The sequence below is a fragment of the Nuphar pumila genome, chromosome 3, assembly GCF_984573655.1.
Source record: "Nuphar pumila chromosome 3, dmNupPumi1.hap1.1, whole genome shotgun sequence".
NCBI classification, from domain to species: domain Eukaryota; kingdom Viridiplantae; phylum Streptophyta; class Magnoliopsida; order Nymphaeales; family Nymphaeaceae; genus Nuphar; species Nuphar pumila.
In genome coordinates this window covers 59,509,558-59,531,421 of record NC_143251.1, presented here as the reverse complement: position 1 = coordinate 59,531,421, position 21,864 = coordinate 59,509,558, and the positions used below count along the sequence as shown (strand labels likewise).

General features: G+C 35.9%; 1 pseudogene; it reads left to right on the top strand.

The window, feature by feature from the left end:
* Positions 1-6,454: 6,454 nt before the first annotated feature.
* Positions 6,455-18,473, top strand: LOC149842964 (subtilisin-like protease SBT4.14; annotated as a pseudogene).
* Positions 18,474-21,864: the final 3,391 nt, after the last annotated feature.

The following is a 21,864-nucleotide window of genomic DNA, read 5'->3' as shown; positions in this document are numbered from 1 at the left end:
TCCTTTCTTCTCCTTTCATCTCAACTTCAAAACCATTCCTTTCGAAGTTCAAATTTATTTTCCCAAGTTCTGATTATTCCAAAAACTTAAATCTTAAAGTTCTAAAGTTAGAAACCATTTCCTCATTCTATTATCAGATTCATCTCAGAAACACTTGGAGATTTCCAAAATCATTTTTTGAAAGAGCATACATCCTTGCATTTGCACAAGCATGATTCTTTGTGCATTTAGACTTAGAATAAATTCTTAGATAATCTTTTAGCAAAGCAAAAGGCATGAATTCGACCCTTGGTTCGATTACCCCTGGTAAAGGCGCCAGGAACGGTCGAACCTCGTACCAATGAGCGAATCCTGTCTCCCAGTTTTCCCGCAAATATTTCAAAACGGAGGCGAGTTATTTTCTTAAATATCTTCAAAATTAAGGTCAAGTGAGACCCCACAAAAGAGTTCCTCTTTTTTTCTTTTCTCTTCCCTCTTCTTTTCTCTCTTTTACTTTTCTCCCTTCAAAAAGGAGGAAAATAGAGGTTGGAAAGGAAAAGAGAAGGAAGAGAGAGAAACCACAAGAGAGGAAAAATATCGCGATGATCACACTATGCCACTCTCCTTGCACTCTGCATTATCATGGAGATCCTAATTTCAACCTGAAATGCTAATAGCAAATCCATATCTGGGTGAAAATCAGAATCATATCTGAATCCGGATCTAAAATATATATTTCAAGAAAGTGAAAATTTTAACTTGATATTTTAAAGAATTGCTATTGTAAAAACCTGATATTAATATAATAATTTTTTAAATTTTTTTGACTTATAAGTATATATCAATAATTTTCAAGGATTTTTCAATAAAAACTAAATTCTTCAATGTATTGCAACATTACTCTTAAAAGTCCTTGGGTTTCGTCCCTACCAAAACAAGCACTACAAAAGATTAATCCACCAACTCCAAATAATCTGCCTCTTCTTTCCTTTTGGCGCTAAATTTAAGTCGATATGAGATCTCTAATTGAGTACATAGAGCTTCAAATTAGACTAAAAACCCCACCATGGCAATCCAAATATTTTTTGAAACCAAGGACGGGACAAGAAAATATGTGGTGCATCATCTTATAATTCTAAGATTTTAATCATAACGCATACATGACAAGGTCAATATCGGATAAAAGCTTGTAGTTTTAAAGGTACTACAATGGCCTTTCTCACTCTCTGAAATTAAACAAGTGGTCTGGCACTTAGCCCAATTGAAAGCCCTAGGGGTCGATGGCTTTCCCATCGGCTTTTTTAAAATATTTATGGGATTCCATAGGGTTATCTTGATCCTTATTTTTGGAAAGATTTTGAAAATGAGTTTTAAATAAATATCTAAAAATATAGATTTGGGATTAGATTCTTGAAAGTTATGGGTTTCGTTCTACAAGAATTCAAGCGTTTCTTCCTTCTGTGAGCAAGGATCAGATGAATCAACGATGCAACTTTTCATCTTTTGATTCCTCTGTCATACGATCCAACATACCTTGATTTGCTTTTCTAAAAATAAAAATGTGGTTCATGGTATATGTCAACACCAACACTTGAAAATATAGAAAACAAACAAAAATATAGAAATTAGAGATTAAACACACCCCAATAAATAAAATAAAAATAAATAACAGTAAACTTACTATGGACTTTGGTAGCCCTCCTAATGACTTTGATGAGAACAAGAAATCTATCAGAGTTGTCACAAGATTAAGACTCTATTCAGGTCCGATATAGTGAACCCAATGGAGCAATTGTAACGCACCAAAATTTTAACCAAAAAATTTTTGTGATTTTTTTTCTTTTAAAACTAGCGAAAACAACCTTTTTCTTTTGATTAAATATTCTGGGTGGGCTACAGTAGGAACAATCATCATAACTGAACTAAAATATGAATAACATTCACTATTAAAATTTAATTCAGTCTCAATAATTAAAAAATCATATTAGAGTATTTTCAATCTAAAATAACAATAAATATTTTTTCAAAACTATCATAAAAAAAGAAAAAGATTGGCTCTCAACAACGTCGGAGCATTCCATATTCGCTCCGCAGCTATACATCATACCTCACATGAAAATCCATAAAATGGGTCAGACTCGTGAAAGCCTGATTGGAAATAACGACACAGATAAACCAAAACTAGTATACATTATCATATTTCAACAAACTCACGTAATGATGCAGTCAATTATTCATTCAAATATATATATCATCACAATGCATCACAATAATATCATTTATAAATAGTTATAATCTTATGCATGATTAGATAAACGTAAATGCACTGACCATTCAAGGACATAAGATCCTTCATGCATAAGTGACTTTAATTGTTTTTATTTAGGTTATTGTTTTACGTGATGCATGCCATGCTTAACTAAATGCACAAACAATTAAGGTGATCATTTCTTAACCCTGTGGGTATTACACAAACAGTACCTAGATTAAGATCATGACCATGACATAGGAGGTACATTCAAACAATTTATGGTTATGGTCTAGACGAACACCTTTCACTTGTCCTGGGTGAGAGCTCCCAACACCTCTTTCCCGATGCATCAAACTTATACTCAAGTGTTTCGCGACCTACCACCCCACGACTAATGTGGAGGCATTTTCCTATTTTCGTGGCTGAGAAGGAGCAACCTTCCATGCTCAAAACAAGTTCCATGAAGTCAAAAGTACTACTTACCCTCTCATTATAAGCTCAATAGAATCAATGTTTACATGATTAAGTCTATTATTTATCCATGCATATACAAAATGAATATAATTTTAGACCTTTAATTTGGGTTCAAGAATGCAAAATTCAATGCCAAAGATACTATCATGCAACACATGCAATTATAACATATCAAACTCATTTATGCATTCACTTATAGGCATTGATCATGATTAACTATATGTATTCTTACACAATCATATAAACACGTAATGCATAACACATGCACTTCAATAGCAGTGTGCATTCAATCATGCACATGCAAAAGTTTCTCTTTTCATGTCATGTTCCTTTAGGCACTTAGTACCTGCATAAACACAACATTATAGGTTGCATCTGCATGCTTATTTATCATTTAAAAACATAGACTCAAATCATACATTCACTGCATGTATTGCTTAACCGATTCATACCTGGTTCGAGATCCGCTTAGGCCCATATCTGCTATGTTGTTTTGACTGTGACAACTCTATTCATAGTCTAAGAACAAAGTTTAAATTTTTACAAAATGTAAGAAATTTTACCAGCTTTCCAATACCGCAAACCGTTAATAAAAACTCCTTTGGATTAAGGAGATATGATCGATTTAGGCTCATGTATACTTGATTGTTCTAATTGTCACTGTTCTGTGCATATTTCAAGAACAAAGTTTAATTGTTTTTTAAAATATATGAAATTTCCTCAGCTTTCCAACACTATAAACCGTTCATAAAATCTCCTTTGAATGAGGTAGATTTGATCTATTTAACCAACATATGTCATATCTTTCACACAGTCGAGAATAGACATTCGAGTGAAATGACTAACACATGTTCCATATTTTCTTTTCACTGATTCATGAAAGCAATTTTTTTATTTTCTTTTCTTTTTTTGGGTTCAGTTTAAACCAAACCCCAAATTTTGATTTATTCAAGGTCACCGTTGGTTTTGAAACAAAAATCATATTTATGTTCTTTTGAAAACCGGTTTGCCTAGTAAAAACAAACATAAGTGTTCTTTCTCATATATATTTTTTTATTAGCCATGACAAACTGAATGTATACTTACTTATAAGCATATTAGTTCCACCACTTAAATATGTACAACAAGGATAAAGTTTTGCAAAATACTTACATGATTTCAAAAACATTTGTTCAAATAAACTATTTTTAAAACTCTTTCGATTGTGTGGCTGCAACTCCTTGATCAACCTAACTTCAACGGAGGTTCAGACCTCCTACACTTAATAATGGAAGGATAGAAGCAAGAAAGAAAGTTAAAAAAGAGAGAAAATAAGAGAGAAAAGAGAAGAGCAGAGAGAGAAAGCTAAAAATTCTAAACATACCAATAACGAGGGGCGGCGTGAGCCCTTCTTGGCTCTTTATATAGTTTTTTTCTGCTTTACAAAACTTTCTAATTCCTAAATTTTCAGCCCAAACTTTCTAAATTTCAAAACAACTTAGCCTAACACACATCACTTATTTGTTAAGTTTTAACTTACATATATATTTTTCTCTCTTTGTTTGTTTTATTTTTAGAAAACTTTTGAAATATCAATTTTCACGGATTCTAACTTACAACTTTTAAATTTAATTCCAACATGAGCTGCCACATAAGATGGGCCCACATAAGGGGACACCCCACATGTGGACCTCTATCATTCTATTAAACTTTTTTAATTCAAGTTTTTCATTCTATAAAATATATATTTATTATTTTATGCTATTTTAGAATGGATTTCAAATCCATACAAACCAAATTTTAACTTAATAAAATTACATCACTTACACATCAAATTAAACCTAAATTCATCTAAAATCGTATTTGACTTTATTTCGACACAATTTGCCAATTATTTTATTAAAATTCTAACTTTTTATAAATTCAATTTTGAATGAAAACTTTAATAAAATCAACTTTGATTCTTTATAAAATATCTTTTAAAATTCAACTTAGACTAATTTTCATTTTTATGTTTCTTTCATATAAAAATCCTTATTAATATTATTTTATTCATTAAAAATGCTCTAAAAAGTCAAAGGTGTTACATTTAAATTCAAATTGACGATTAAGTCAAATTTGAACTAGATCAAAACTCAAAATTCTATTCACAATAAACTCCAAAATTAGATTCAAATTAAATCTAGATTAAATCTAATTAAAAATTAAAACCCGATTCAAAATAAATTCCTAATTTGAAATTTCTTCTAAATCTAGATTAAAGCTTGAATTACAATTTAATCATATCTTAAGTTCAAATAATATTTTAACATTAAATTTGCCTTTATTCTTCTTAAAAGTATCAAAATTTTATGGGTTTTTGTGATCATTGCAAATTTTTTTCTTTTCTTCCTTTTTAGGAAAAAAAGAGAAAAACTCTCGCAAGGTCTCACTTGACCTTTTGTAGAGATATTTTGAAATTACTCACCTCCATTTTGAAATTTATGAGAAAATGAAGAGACACGATTCGTTCGTCGGTACGAGGTTCAACCGTTTCTAGCGCCTTTACCAAAGGTAATCAAACCAAGGATAAAATTCATGCCTTTTGCTTTGCGTAAATTGGTCTAAGTAATTATTCTAAGTTCTTAATGCACATGGAATCAGGCTTGTGCTATGATTTTGAACTTGGAAAATGTGTATGCTCTTTGAAAATGTTTCAGAAACTTGGATTTTTTCAACTGATTTTGAAATGTATTTAAAAACATTCTTTTAAGAAGTAAACTTTGAAGTTCAAAAATCAATTTTGAATTGAAAGGTTAAAACTTGAATTGAAAGCATGAAATTGAAGATTTTAAAATTGGATTCAAAGTTGAGAACTTTTAAATCTAAAATTAATTGAAAATCAAATTTGAATTGATTTTGAATAAAGAATCAAACTTAAAAATTGATTTTGAGATTTGAAATCATAATTGAACTTGAACTTAAAATTAGAATTGAAGTTTGGAATTTTGAAAGATTGAGTTTTGAAAAATGAACTTATAAATTGAAATTGAATTTGAAATTAAAAGTTGAAATGAAAACTTGATTTGAGACTTGAATTTGAACTCTTGATTTTGAAAATGAAATTTGAAATTAAAATTTAGAATACAAATTTTGAATTTGAAATTAGAATTGAACTTTTAAACTGAATTTACTCTGAATTTTGAGAATTTCAAAAATTGAAATTGAATTTTTGAAATGAATTTACTTTGAATTTTGAAAGTGGGAAATCAAAATTGAATTTGAGATTCATTTTGAACTTTGAGGTTGTTTTAAAATTTAAAGTTGAAACTCAGAATTCCAGTTTAAATTGAATTTGGAATTGGGATTTTGAATGAAAGTTAAAAGTTTGAAATTTGAGAAATGAAATTGAATTTTGAAAAAGAAATTTAACTGAAATCATTTTGGAATTTGAAAATGCAAAATTTGAGAAATGATATGGAGGGCCCGTTGATTTGCTCTCAAAGAGAGATCGAAAGCAATACCCTAGAAAACATGCGGCGAGCTATTCATGAGGAAGAAAGGTGAGAGAGAGAGAGCACCTGGCTGCCGGAGGTGCGGTGGATGGCTGCAGTCGGAGGTCGACCTAGGGTTGGAGCACGATGAGCGAGCGAGGGTGATGCAACCCCCAAATCTCCAAAGGACCGAGGATCCACAGTTGAAGGCCCTCTTTAGCAGACATGAAACCCCCAAAACTCGAAAGAACTTGCTGTCTGAGGGGCGGTGGGGCGTAGCTGCAGAGGAGGTCGAGTGATGGTGGTTCGAGCACAGCGAGAGGTGTCGTGCAGAGGAGGTCGGGCGACGTTGGCTCCTGAGTGTCGAGGGGGGTTGCTCCTTCACCGGTGGCTAGACGCCAAAAACTCCCAATCTCCCACCGTCGTCGATGCTGGAATGGTGGCAGAGGGGGACGAACCGCAGGACGAAGGTGAGACTTGAGTCGAGACCGAGAGGGGCAGAGGCTAGGGTTTCAACCAGGGCTCTTTTGCTTTGCAGGGACAGAGAGATTTCCCGATCTTTGCAGGGACAGAGAGATTCTGCAATCAGAAAAGATTAGGGTTTGAAACAGAGACGAAGCAACCGATGAGAGAAATATGCGGTTTTGCCTTTCTGACGGAAATGGCAGAAAATGGGGAGTTGGGTCATGGGTAATTAAGGAAGGGAAGATTTGGTGGATTTCAGAGAGATACATGCAGAGGAGAACCCGATTAGAGAGAGCAGAAGATCGCTAGAGGTGGGGTTCGTAGATGGAGGAATGGTTGTCATTGCTCGCCAGAGGGACAATGTTTAAAGTGCCAAAAAGAGGCTCATTGGAGGGATGATGGTCGTCACTTTCTAGAGAAAGAGAGAGAAAGAGAGAGAAAGAGAGAGAGAGAGAGAGAGAGAGAGAGAGAGAGAGAGAGAGAGAGAGAGAGAGAGAGACTAGCCGGTGGTGGGGAGGAAACTGGCCTGGATAGACACTGCGACAGGTGGAGAGGAAACTGACCAAGATGAATGTTGTTGGTGGTGGGAAGAAAATCAACTTTAATAGAGGCTGAAGGTGATAGGGAGGAAACTAGTGGACCTTGTTGGGTGACGATGGTCATTAGGAAGAAGGCTAGTGGCATAGTGATGGAAGTGGTGGGAGAGAAAAGGGGAAGGTAGGGAAGGAGAAAGATAGAAGTTGTTTGATCTGTAAATCGGATGATTGTTGGTTAAAATCAGTTGCTGGAAAACATATTCTAATTTTCATATATATATGTATATACTTCTAATGAAAGTAAGGTATATGAGAAACTAATTAGGCTGGTGAACATTGGATTCAAAGTTACATGGAGATTAGTCTTGGGTGTTTATTTCGACAACAACATTACTTGGCATTCCAAGTGGACCCCACAGAAAAAAGGGTGCCAACATTGTAAAAAAAGTACTTTTCTAAAAAAATTGTAGGGTTTTTCTTTATTCGATGTAGTCCATTCAGTTTCTTCCCTATAACCCATCTATCTCTAGCTGAAACCGTTTCACCTCATCCCAGCTTCCCCCTCTCTCTAAAAAATAACAGAAAGAGAGTTCAAAGTTGAAAAGGTTGGTTTATTTTCTTTGTATGTTTTTCTTGTTAAATGCATTTCCCTTTTCGTCTTCCTCTGATGGTCCATTTTTTTCTTGTTGATGTGAGGATCATTGATTTTTTTTTATTTTCTCGAATTTGGGGTTTGTGGGTTTGGCTAGGCTAAAAAAGGTAATTGAGAGAGCATAAGGAAAAAATAAGGTAAGAAACTTATCTTTGTGTTTTTTTTTTATTTAACAAATCTCTTATGCTTTCTTTTGAGAGGAGAGGTGGGGACCATTGATTTCTAAGCTGCTTTTACAACTTCCATGCCTACCCACCACATTCTCTCTCTCTCTCTCTCGTAGTTTGAGGAAACACTTTTTGTAGGCCCACCCTCACAAATTTGTTATTTTTGTTCCTTTCCATCATTTGGGTTTTTGTGATTAATCGTTTCATTTTCTATGTGCCTTAGCTTAATATTAGCCAAATATATTTCAACTAGTTTGGAAGTGGCTGGTCAAACCCCATCTGAAGCTCAAGGTGGGGTTATAATGTGATTAGGAATGACAATGAATCGGGGAAAAATGGGGCCCCACCTTGGACCGGGTATGTAGGACATGAAACGAGGATGGAGGTTAAAACAAAAATGTATGCAGGGATGGAGGTGGGGTTGGACTTGCGCTTTCTCCTGCCTCACCTTGCCTCCCCACCCACCCAATCACGGATCCCTATTAGTAAAACTTTCTCTCCTTCTTTAGGAATGGTGGTGGACCAAGGGGAAATGGGGTCCCACCTCGGCTTGTTTGGACAGGGGATGGAGGTGAGGATAATTGTTAAAATTAAAAGTTGCGTGGGGATGGATGGCAGAATTTTAAGACAAGGCGAGGGTGAAGACCTTGTTTGATCCCTACATGTGATGCATTTTTTTCTAATACTAAGCCAAACCCCAAAATTAAAGGGAGCAAAAAATCAATGATCCTCACATCATCAAGTAAAATGAACCATCAGAGGAGAACAAAAAGGGAAATGCATTCAATAAGAAAAACACAAACAAAAACCCTGACTTTTTCAACTTTGAACTCTCTTTCTGTTATTTTTTAGAGAGAGGGGTTGGGTAGGTTGGGAGTTAGAAGACGGGTTTAGTTAGAGAGACACGAGGGCAGAGGGAAAGAAAAAACTAAATGGGCTGCATCAAATGAAGGAAAACCTTGCAACTTTTTTATAAAAGTATTTTTTTCTTTTTCTTTTCTTAATGTTGGGGGCTTTATCTTTTGTAAAAGTATATATATATATATATATATACACAGTCTGGTATAGACTGTGCTCTGCACAGTTTGGGTAAAGACTGTGCTCTGCACAGTCTTTCTCTCTAAAGACAGAAGTATATATAAAAATATATAAAAGATATATCTTTTTTAGTTTTTATAAATTTTTGTCCTAAAGAATGGACAAAAATAGACTCGATCAATGTTGATCGAGTGCAAAACATGGATGAACTCAGCCTTGACTCGTTGACCGAGTTCGAATTGGCATTGACCGAGTTTGGGCCGTGTCCGAAGCCGCACCTGTGTTGGGGCGTGTCGACTCGGGTGCGGTGCCTCCTTAGCCGAGTCCGTGTGACATAGATATTGGGGTTTTATTTTGTTTTTATTTTGGGAGGATTGACACACTTCTCTCATCCTTTTTGAGCTTCTTCAAAGATTTAGAATGATGTGATTTAGAAAATGAACTTTTATTTTATATAATTCTAGTTTCATTTGGCATCAGATAACTTGTTTGATGTTGTTTTGTATAAATTTCACATATAACAGTCAGAGTCGTCTCAATTACATTATTATTCTCTGTTGCATAATCTACATTCTTGCTTGTGTAGCTTTTTTTGCAGCTTTATGGTCTTCATGATGGTGGCAGTTCTTTTAATCCTCACTAATTCAGCTGATTTAAGCATGTGCTCAACAAGGTTATTGCTGAAAATGGAATTGCTCCTCGTATATATTTAAATTACTAAAAATGAAGGTGCTGATGCAGTTTGTCATAGCTCTGGGATCTTCATTATCGGTTCTCAGCATGCACTAATGCAACTTCTATCTTGCTTTATGATTCATATTATTTTGATCAATCCTGTTACTATTGTAGCTTGTTTGTAAGGGAGTTTCTATACAAATTTTCAATCTCTATAGTGATTGGTTTTACTACTCCAAGGTTATACATGCAGTTCGATAAGTTTCATGACAACATTTCATGTTAAAAAGATGAGCTTTTAATGAGTCTTTCAGCCAGCTAAGACGTGTGTGAACCTTATTCCTCTTTATGTTTGGTGAGTTTCAAACAAAAAACAATCAATTGTTACATGGTTGCTGTTAGCTTACAACATATTTATTCAGGACAACTTTTCTATAGGTTGCATTTTAAAGGCCTTGGAAACGGTAGGGCACAACCTCTCTTTCTTATGATGTAATGAAAGAAGTGGAAGATGAAAAGACAAGAGCCACTAAAGGCATACAATAGCAGATTCACTATGTGCTCAACCACGAGTCCTTTAAGGACAATACAAGAAGCCTACAAGGGCTAATACAAGAGAACAAAATATAAAAAATAAAGCTTTTATTGAAGAAATGCTTAGTAAAAGCAATGAGAACAAAAGTGTGCAAACAACTCCTATATATACAAGTGATTGGCTGAGTGGGCTGTAACTGTGTTTTTTCATTCAGCTGGATGATCAGCAGTCAAATGGAAGTTGTATGGACTCATAGTTTGACTCTAGTGTAGTCTAATGTGGTTGCTTATCTATGTTTTCTGCATCTGCTAATGTTTTTTGTAGCAGGTGTATTGGGATCAGTGGACTGTAACTGTGTTTTTTCTATTCTCTATCCTCTGTTGCAGCAAGTGATATCTCATCACCTGCTATAGTACTATTATGCTAAATTCACAAGATAAACAACAATGTCGCTAGCAAAAGTTAATTTGGATAGATAAGCCTATGAGAAGGTCTTAGAAACTATGACAAATCTGTCCATTAAGTTTTTTCTTAATATTTTTGCCTTTTTGTTGCCTGAAAAATTTAGGTGCCTTGGTTAAACTACTTGTGTAAGTTATCACTTGAGAAAATCATGTGCCATGTAAGTTGTTACCTCAAAAAATTCAATTGTTCGCTATGATTTTGACCAGACAAAAGAGCAAAACTGTCAAGAATAAAGTGAATTAGTCTTGCATCATTCAAATTTTTGGTACATAAACAAGTTTTTTATTAGGGTTTGAAAAATCAATATCCCATAATTATTGTTATCTTTCTAAACCCAAAAAAGCATGTTTTTCATCAGAAAGTTAACGTAATTTTGTCAAAAAAGCATAATTCAACTGTAGATTCTTAGCAAATTGACCATATCAAAACACATCTATAGCACCGGATTGCAGGACACTAGTTACACTATACAAGTTAACACTCCCAACGCGAAGAATATGTGGATCGAATAATGGAAAGAGAGGTGCACCAAATTAAACACTTATGATGGTCTTTGTTACTGGTTTTTTGTTTTTTAATATTTTTGGCGAAGCCAAATGAACTTGCTCGGTAGGTTGTGGGCCAAGTAGCAGGTCCAGTACATGGCTGGGAATGGAACCATTGACCCACATTTAGGGACAACATTGCTAGGTTCAAAGCAAACGTTTGGCTCCATGGAATCCCTGAATGTCCACAAGAGCATGGAAGACTGACTACTTTCCAGGCACACAATTTATGGTCTGTCAATGTCTATGTTTCACTTACACTAACAGAATCATTGACTGGGTTTTACCTTGGGATCAAAACAGGTCCGGATATGGATCCGGTCTTGATTGAATCGACACTGGATCTGATCATTCAAAAGTGGCATAGCGTAGGGGTGAAAAATGGGTCTGAAGCTTCAATCCTATTCCGAAGTAGATCTGACCTATAAAATCTGATATTCAGATAATCCATATCCGAATATGACAGATTTGGAACAAATAATTTGGGGTTGGGGTGGATCATTTTACCCTAAAAATTCATACAATCAGTTCCTTGTTTATTGGAGAATTTTTTGTACAAAGCTGAGGATAAGCATGATCATCTTCACTTGCCATTAGCTTTTTTACGTTTGACACAGTTCAAGGTGGTTCAAGCCAAAAGCTTGGATACCCCTTGAAATTGAACCGAATCATAGGACCCGAAGCTCATGGTCTTCCAACCACTTGATGAGCCTTTTAGTTTTAAGACAACAATTGTAGGCTGTAAATATGTTCAATTTACTAATTGACAGCAAGTCCTTTGAAGATACCCTAATTCCCAATTAATAGGGCAATCAATTGGTTCAAAACGTATAAGATGGGTGGTTCTACATTTAGGGTTTACAAAAAAGAAATGACAAAAATTAGGAATTGAGTCAGATCTGGACCAACCTCACCTATGCCAGAATTGGGCCCTGCTCCATTGTTCAGGGCTTAAGCCTGCCTGTTTTAACAAATGGATCTCCAAGCACGGTTTGTCTAATTGATCAGAAATGGTCATCAATGGGACTGGATCCAGACGGACTTTTGATCCAAACTACAAATTAGACATGCTACCCATACATGAATTTTAAAATAAGATCTACTTATATATTTAGATCGACTTCATATTTATGTTATTTTGGACTCAATATGAATCTATTTAGATCCATGCATGTGTGGGAATATATACAACAATACAAATCAACCTATTTATGCTTATTTCCATGAAAACTCTCGTTTACAAACACTGTCAGAATCAGTACTACCATATAAAACTTCATATACGAGTTCAACTCTACTGCAATTTCAGTTCGGATCCATATTTGCAGCATTAAATTCAAGTTCGGATCCAGGTTGCTGGGATCCAGCTCATATATTGATTTTCCATTCTTTGTAATGCCAAGGGTATCTTTATGATTGTCTAAATGCAGAAAGTTTTCTAACATCCAAAATTTAAGGGAAAAAGATCTCAACCACAGGCTAGCAACTGATCACCTTATTAATACTTACCACGTGAAAACAACTTACCGATCTTCTCCTTGCCCTCCATTGTGTCTAGCAAAAGTGAAGGTTCTGCTTGGGAGGTAGAGCGATTCTTGGGAATTAAGGATTCCAAAATGCATTTGTTTTTCCGTTTGGCATGCATGTAAAAGGCAGTCAAAGAAAAAGAATCCAAATTCCTTTCAAATAAATTCCCTTATTTTTCCTACCAAATCCATTTTACCAATTTCTTCCAAGTATCTTTTGCCAAACATATAAAGAAAAATGGGTACTTCAAAAATGTCCTTCATAATTTGCATCCTATTACTCACGGTGGTCCATTGCAGTAGCACTACGGAAAGGAAGGTAAGTAATTGATGAGACTAGCTCAAATTTATTTCTCACAAGTAGGTAGCTAGTGAGTCAATTGGATATCATTTTGCCTATTTGATTATTTGGAAGTCATAAATCTCAAGCAATTATTGGTGGTTCACATAACTTAAGATTTTCTGTTGATACTTGACATAGATTAATCATTTCATATATTAAACTGTCTAACATTGGCAGTCATACATCGTGTACATGGGAGACGTGCCATCCAATTTTCTCTCAGACACGCACCATCACATGCTTGCATCTGTAACCGGCAGGTCGCTCTCTCTCTCTCTCTCTCTCTCTGTTTCTCTTTTGTTTCTCTCCCATCCAATATTCTGTTGGATGTATTTTGGTAATGTTGAATGGTGAATGTTCTCCTTTCTCTCTCTCCCTCTCTAAATCCATCGACAGGTGCAGTCTATCATGATATATATTTGGAGTCTTGAAGATTTATGATTTTTGGCCATCAATTTTTCAAGCATTATAAAAACCAACCATGTCTTGAAACCAAACACTACATGCCTTGATCCGTATAATACCAGGCACACAGATCTCATCTATATGATCAAACTTTTAAAATAAAACAAAAAAAATTCATACAACCCATATAACATGCTTCATTTAGCACACTCTCTCTCTCTCTCTCTGTATATATATATATATATATATATATATATATATATATAAACCTAGCTTTCCCAAACAATCATGGCTGGTGCCACATGATGTTTTCCAACCAATCCTACATCAAAATGGTAGCAGTAGTATCTCAAATGAATGAGTTTTCCTATCAAACTTAAGTTTCGAAAATTTATTTGTTATTGATACTAAATCATAAATGTGTATACTATGAAAAAAGTTTCCACTCGTTCACAATTAATTATTGGCATTCCTTGAGCATGTGATGAGCAATTTGCTTTAATTTCATGAAATTCATTTTGGCAGCCATGACATTGCAAGAGAGACAATGGTCTACAGTTACAAGCGAAGTTTCAATGCATTCGCTGCAAAACTCTCACCGGAGGAAGCAAAAAGTTTAGCTGGTTAGTATGAAACACAAGTACATTGACTATTGTATACACAATCAATTTTTCCAATAGTTTAGCTTGTTTAATATACTATTACTTAATAATGTGCAGAAACTGAAGGCGTGACATCAGTATTTCCTAATTCCTATCACAAGCTTCACACCACAAGATCGTGGGATTTCGTCGGCTTCCCTTTGAATGTAAAAAGGCAGCTCAAGTTTGAAAGTGATGTCATCATTGGAGTTTTGGACACAGGTAAGCATTAAAGGGTATTATGAATGTAAGCAATGGTTTGATTAGATATGAATAAGTTGTTCCTTGGTTTTCTAGCCAACTTGACCCAGTCACATTTGTTGCTCTTTTTATTTTATTTTATTTTGAAGGAGCTCTTCTTCTTCTTCTTTTCATAAAAGTGATTCTTTTCAAGAAAATGATGCCATCTTTCCTCATATAAACATAGGTATCAGCCCCCATTCACAGAGCTTTGACGACAAGGATCTTGGACCTCCTCCTGCTAAATGGAAGGTTACATGTGAAAGATCTGAGCATTTTAGTGGGTGTAACAAGTATGTTCTCTCTCTCTCTCTCTCTCTCTCTCTCTCTCTCTCTCTCTCTCTCTCTCTCTTTGATTCATTCAAAGATTTACACTCCCAACCTTCAATAATTAAATTGACACAACAAACTCATCGGAGCCAACTATTATAGAATAGACGGACCCTTCACGCAACTTCAACCCTCTGATATACTATCTACAGTTGACACTAAGGGTCATGGCACCCACACAGCATCAACTGCAGCTGGTGTCCAAGTTCCAAACGCAAGCATGTATGGGCTTGCTAATGGCACTGCGCGGGGTGCAGTCCCTGCAGCTCGCCTTGCTGCATACAAGGTATGCTGGGAAGACACTGGCTGCTCCGACATCGACATTCTTGCTGCCTTCGACGATGCCATCGCCGATGGTGTTGATGTGATCTCAATCTCCATAGGCGGCATGAACAATGGATACCTCAAGGATGCAATATCGATCGGGTCGTTTCATGCCATGAGTAAGGGAATTATCACGGTGGCGTCGACCGGGAATGATGGCCCTGACCCTGGCATGGTGGAGAATGTGTCACCATGGATCCTTACGGTGGCGGCGAGTTCCATTGATCGGCAGTTCAGAACCAAACTTGCACTGGGCAATGACATGCAGATTACAGTATACCTTTGGCTCTTCACTAAAAATTTTCTTCACAATCTTTTTTTCTAGCTAGGTCGCTTGTTTTAGCTTATATATTAAGTTTGTTAATTTGGTTCTTCTTTTTAAAATGACAAGGCATATCATTAAATACTTATTCCCCGAATAAGAAATATTACCCACTCATCACTGGGGCCCAGGCAGGAAGCAGTTCAGGTGGCTACGGGCCATATCCAACGTAAGAACAACTACATACTTGTATAGTCTTTGCGTTCCTCGGGAAAGTTCAAGATAATTTTTAGAAATTCTTGGGGTTCGTTTGCGCGTGTAGTGTATATATATATATATGTATATATATATATATAAAATCTCACGTACTTCTTAAAAGAATTCGATACAAGAGGCAATCCTTAGGTTTTTGACCATAGAGATCCGATCCGTACGGTTATATTTGTCAAAAAATATTTTTCAAAAGTGGGTTGAAGATTCTTACCCTATAAAATGTCTGCAATAGGATTATAGCTTGTACTCATGATTGCTTAACAATTTGTTTGCAGTTTTTGTGATCAGACTCTAGATCCCAACAAGGTGAAAGGGAAGATTGTTCTTTGTGATTTGGTAAAAGGAGACCTTGACTCCAGTGTTAGGGACATTGGAGGGGCTGGAATCATCTTTCAGAGTTACAAAAGCCAAGACGCAGCTTTCCCTTTTGCTCTACCAGCAGTTTTAGTGGATACCAACAAATCAATGACAATAAATGATTACATCAATTCCACTAGGTAAGTAAATTGAAACTCGATCTCCTCACTTAAATTCCTGACATGGGTAACGGTTACAATGAAACCTTGAAGTGAGAGGCTTCCATGCATTGACCAGCACTATACAATCATCTTCACTCCCTTTTTGCGCAATTGCGTAGTTGTTGTTGTTGTTGTTGTTGTTGCGCGGTGGCGTGTATCGTTGGTGACGATCCTTCTCTGTCAGCCTACAACTCCTTCCTTCTCGGTTGGGCCCCTAACCTTGTTCATCTAGCTAATTCCAGAGGAGGATAGGGTTATTTGTGACACAAACCCATCCTTGAATATCACCCGAATTCGTATTTGGGAAGCAATTCGATGTCAATATAAAGTTAAGCAATGGAGTAGTCATATCTGGAACTCTAATTAAAGCCCACCCACGATATTTGGCCACATCAATAAGACTGCCAACTCTTGACAATGTTGTCTGCAATGGGAGACTGAAGCCAACAGACCTTCCAAAAACCTGATTTTGCCATCTTAATTATTCTCCAAAGCTCTATGAATTGCTTTATTACATCACGTATATACTTGTTGCACAAAGATTGTTCCAAACATCATCCATTAAAATTGATTTTTTCCTCTATTTTTCTTGAAGGTCGCCTTATGCAGTTATATACAAGACTTATACAGTTAATGTGAGCATTCCACAAATTGCATCTTTCTCATCTCGTGGCCCGAATACACTCTCACCAAGAATCCTCAAGGTAATGCAGTATTTTACATGCTTAAAAGGGAGAGCAAATCGGGTCATTGGCTGAGTAGGTACTCTGCCCAATGACTGGATGCCATGCATCCCCTTCTGTCCTCTAAATGATCGGATAGTGCTAATCATTGTTGCTTGATCTAATAACCATACCCTTGATTACAACCTGATATCACTGCCCCTGGGCTAGATATTCTGGCCGCATATACACCATTATCTTCAATGACTGGGAAGAAGGATGACGAATGAATGGTTAACTATAATATAATGTCTGGAACTTCAATGTCATGTCCTCATGTGAGTGGTGCGGCTGCATACGTCAAGTCTTTCCACCCTCGTTGGTCTCCTGCTGCAATCAAGTCTGCTCTCATGACCACAGGTAAATTTGTTTTCTATTTTGTTTTATTTGATATTTTTCCTCTATAATATTTGCTTTGCATTGACAATGATGCCTTAAAACAAATAAAATACACACTAGTATCTGATTGTAGATGTATAGATCTGTCTTTGTGGTTTCGTAAGTTTGATCCTTTACTTCACTCAAAGAATTCTATAGTTGGTAGATAGCATCAAAATAGTAGTGTTGTTCTCTGTTTTTGCTTCGGTCTGTAAATGTGTGAATTTGGAAATCCATTGATTTGCCTTTTGCAAACAAAAATATAATTAGAGATTCGCCAAATAACATGCAATAGTTCTATATTGCAATTCATAAAAATAATCTGCAAAATGTCTCTGCTCTCTCCATTGAAATGAATACTCAATTCTCAACATGGTAGGTGCCTATTTTTGCCAATATAAGAAAAAAAAAAAAACCCATGGCAGGTGCTTACAAATAGTTGCAACGAGGGCAGTTGTCATGCTATTTGATATGATGTTATATTCCATCGCAACTGCACATCTCACTTGATGGAGCTATCTATGTATGGCCCCCCGCTTTAACATTCTCATGGTTTCCAAGTGAGATGTACAAGATGGATTGAATACAACCCATAACCGTAACTGCTCTAGATGTGCCTAACCTTGGAAGTTGCTAACCCAGATAGCCCATTATGTATGAAGATTCAAAGGTGCCTATACCATATCTTTAACCGTTTTTCTTTCTCATTTCTAGCAAAGATGATGGACCCAAGGTTGAATGAGGACGCAGAATTTGCCTACGGTTCGGGTCTATTTGATCCAAGACATGCTGTTCACCCAGGCCTAGTGTATGACATGGACCAATTGTCATACGCCCAATTTCTCTGTAAAGATCACATAGACGGTGCTGCCTTGGGAATCGTGACTGGTGGTCAATATAACAACTGCTCTGCCATACCTGCCGGCCAAGGCTATGATGGTCTCAACTACCCATCGATGCAGGTCCAAGTTAACAATGGATCCGACCCAGTCCATGCCGTGTTCTATCGCACAGTGACCAATGTTGGTGCAACAACTTCAGTCTACAAAGCAATGGTCAATGTCCCAAGTGAGCTTAAGATCAGTGTCACACCAGAAACTCTCTTATTTAGGAGACGGGGACAACGTCTATCCTTTAAGGTAGAGGTGAATGGTGATCCTCTTGGCGCCAATCCTATGGCATCAGCTTCACTTGTTTGGGATGATTCAAAACATAAAGTCAGAAGTCCCATCATTGTATATCAATTGGCTCCATTCCAAGGAATCACCCACATGTAAAATGTCAAACTTTCATGATATTGAAATTACACTTTTACTTTATAAGAAGAATTGTTCTTTTAGTAATTATTTTTTCATGTAAAACTTATTTATGACTTATTTTGGAGAAGAGGCTCAAGGATGAGCAAAAATGCAGGCTTTATCTACCCTTTTTAATGTTACTTTTTTCTCTCTTCAATTATTACTTTCTTCTACTTCAGTTTCCTAAATGCTTCATATTCAAATCTTAAAGCTTGCGCTTGGAAATGAAACAATGCATGGTTGAAGTGTTTAGCCTGCACGCAATAAGTTTAGAGTTCAAATCCTATTCGTTATAAGTTTGAAACAATAATTTATTTTGTAAATGAGCCGAGTTTGAGTTTGGCTTAGTAGGTTTATGTTGTAAATTCTATTATTTTCAACTATGAACAAGTATATATATATATATATATATATATATTGTAAATGAACTAGCTTGTACTTTGCTTCTTTGGCTCAGGCTTTTCACGAACTCAACCATGGCTCAGTTCAATCAATAAATGAGTTGAACTTGAACACCCTCTACAATCATGGATTATCATATGGTGTTTATATATTCTCCAACAGTTGAGTTTTTCTTCAATCAGACAATACATATTGTTTTTATTTTTTATTTTTTAATTAATATTCTTTTAAGGAAGTAAAAAGTATGTTTTAGATTCTGAATTTTCAAGATTTTGGTATGTCTTTAAATTAAGTGCTAAACATTAACGGATTATAATACTTTGTATTGTAAAGTTTTAAATGCATTGTGAGCCATCCCTTTCCACTTTTTGAAAAACATGTTGAGATGTAAAAACTTCACAACAGTTGGTCGGTTGAGGGACAATGGCAAATTAATGTAGCTAGACAACATAGTTTAGCCAACAGCTTTAGGATTTGCTGTGATCATTGGCAGGAATGAGGATTAGGAACAATAATGACAAAATAAGGTGAAAATACGAGAAAGATGGAGAGTAAAATATGACCTCTTGTTACTAGATATCGGCCACCCTTTTTGCGACCTGGCTGCCAGATCGCTATCACGGGGGAGGGGGGGACCTTCCTCCAAGGGTGACTCGTTCTCCACAGCATGGCAAAAACTGATGACAATCTCCAATTGATGGGGTTTCAACTGGTTAGTCCGTGCTATTTTTGTGAGTGTGTTGTGGAATCTAATGAGCACCTCTTCGCTGGGTGCATATTGTTTAGAAAGCTGCAGGAGTTCTTCTGGAATGAGGTTACGGCTGATAGTTTTTGCAGTCTGTGAGATGTGTTCCTCGCTCTCCCAAAAGGATCGGGCAAAAGGGACTACGAGTGGAGTAGCTGGGTTTTGATTTCAATGGCAGCTGATTTGGTTACACAAGAATGAGATTGTTTTTTAGAGGGCAACCCCAAGCATAAAGTTATTACAGGTTAGAACCACCAACAAGTGTAGAGAATGGATGATGTTGAAGAAAGCAAAAAACAGGAGCAACGTCTTGCTTCCGGACATGTTGGTTCAACATGCTCATGTTTAGCGGTTCTAGAATTGGGACCTCTTTTGATAGCTCATCTCGAATTCAGTTGTCTCAATCACCGTGTTTTTAATTATATTTGTATATGTCATGAATTAATTTCTACAAAATGAGAATATTTGCCTTTCTTCTAAAAAAATAAAATCTTCACAAAACATATATCTTGTTAAATAAATTATAAATAATAAATATATAAGATTCAATTGATGAAACACTCAAATATTGGAGAAGGAGAGCTGCCTGATAATCATTGGTTATAGATTTTGGACCTTCTTTTGGTTGGATTATATCTTTGCTTTACTTATGCACAGACAAGTGCCTGTGTGGATGGTTCATGGGATTAAAGCTCCCTCAAATAGTGATTTTCTTCCAAATGATTAATGAATATGATGCAAGGGTCCAGAGTGGGATAGTAAAAACTACACCACGATCTATGCTATTGCATACTAAACTATCAAAACACTAAAAATTGACTGAAGATAAAACAAAAATTTTGGAAGGTTAAAAGAATAAAAAATAAATCTCTAATTGTCCCAGATTTGTTTAAACAATGATTGTTTATAGAAAAAGGCAAAAGTTTATGAATCCAAAATCAACCTAAAGCCTAATAAAAAAACTGAAATCCAATTTAAAATTCAAATAACAAAAATATATGCAAAAGGATCCAATCAATGCAATGATTCTTAGGCAATACAAGCAATTTTGAATTTAATTAACTATGACAAATCTTGAGAGTAGCCGAAACCCATTGCAGGCCGCCACGAGGGACAAGCTTCATTTGAGATAGTGAATGGGCTACATCACTGTGCTGGTGTGGGCATTTCGGTGTGTGCGTGAGTTTTGCTATGTGTGAACACCCCAAAATTTTCAAAGATTTGCAAAAGTGACCTTTTTGCCCCTGGTTCCATTTTCTGAGAAAATCAAAGCGATTTCGAAGCTAAATTTCAGTCATTCTTCAGATTTTCAGAATGAATTCCATATTGATATACTCAAAATTCAATTCTGAATCCAAACCCAGTGTTTTAAATCCAAATCTGAGCCCCGTTGTCCGATTTCCAAATTAAAATTACAAAAATACCAAAAATGGCTCTAAATGGCTCAAGCAATTCATCTGACACTCTGTTGAATCCCCAACCCTATATTTCTCAATTCGAGGTTGTAAACCTCGAATATTTCCTAAAAATCCAGACATAAATCCACTTTCTGAAGAAATTTTCTCAAATGTCGCCTTGAGTTCTCAGAAAACTCCCTTTTGTAAATATTTTACAAAAACACAAAAAAAAAAAGTTTTAATCTTTGGTTTCTCGTAAAATTTTAGGATTTTATTCTAAAAATGCAAAAAAATGGAAAAATAACATAAAAAACCAAAAAAAATGGGAAAAGCTACAAGAAAAACGAATGATTTTTAAGCTTTTTGAAGCCATTTTGCCAAAAACCTCACTTTTAACCACTTTATAAAAATTTCTTAAAAAGTGGACCTCCTTTATGATAAAGTGGAGAATTCCAATGACTCCTTCCTGCGCCTCTCTCCTCCTTTCTCCATCATCCGATCCTCAACAAACCCTCTTCTCTCCACCCTTAATCTTCAACCATTTCCTCTTCCAAAGCTTCGATGATCTCTTTAAGAAGAGACATCAATCCTCCTCTGTTGAGGATCATCCATTTTTTTTCTGGTATCGACCATCTACATTCACCCATCCATTTTCTTTCTGAACATTCCATACAACAACTTTGTCTCACGCAATAATTCCCGAAGCTCCAGTAATCCTCTTTATTTCCCCTTTGTCTTTCTTCTCATTTCCTGGGTGAAAAGAGTCCACTAGTCTGAAGCTCCAGCAAATCTTCGAGTGGCGGGAATCGATTTACAATCCATCATC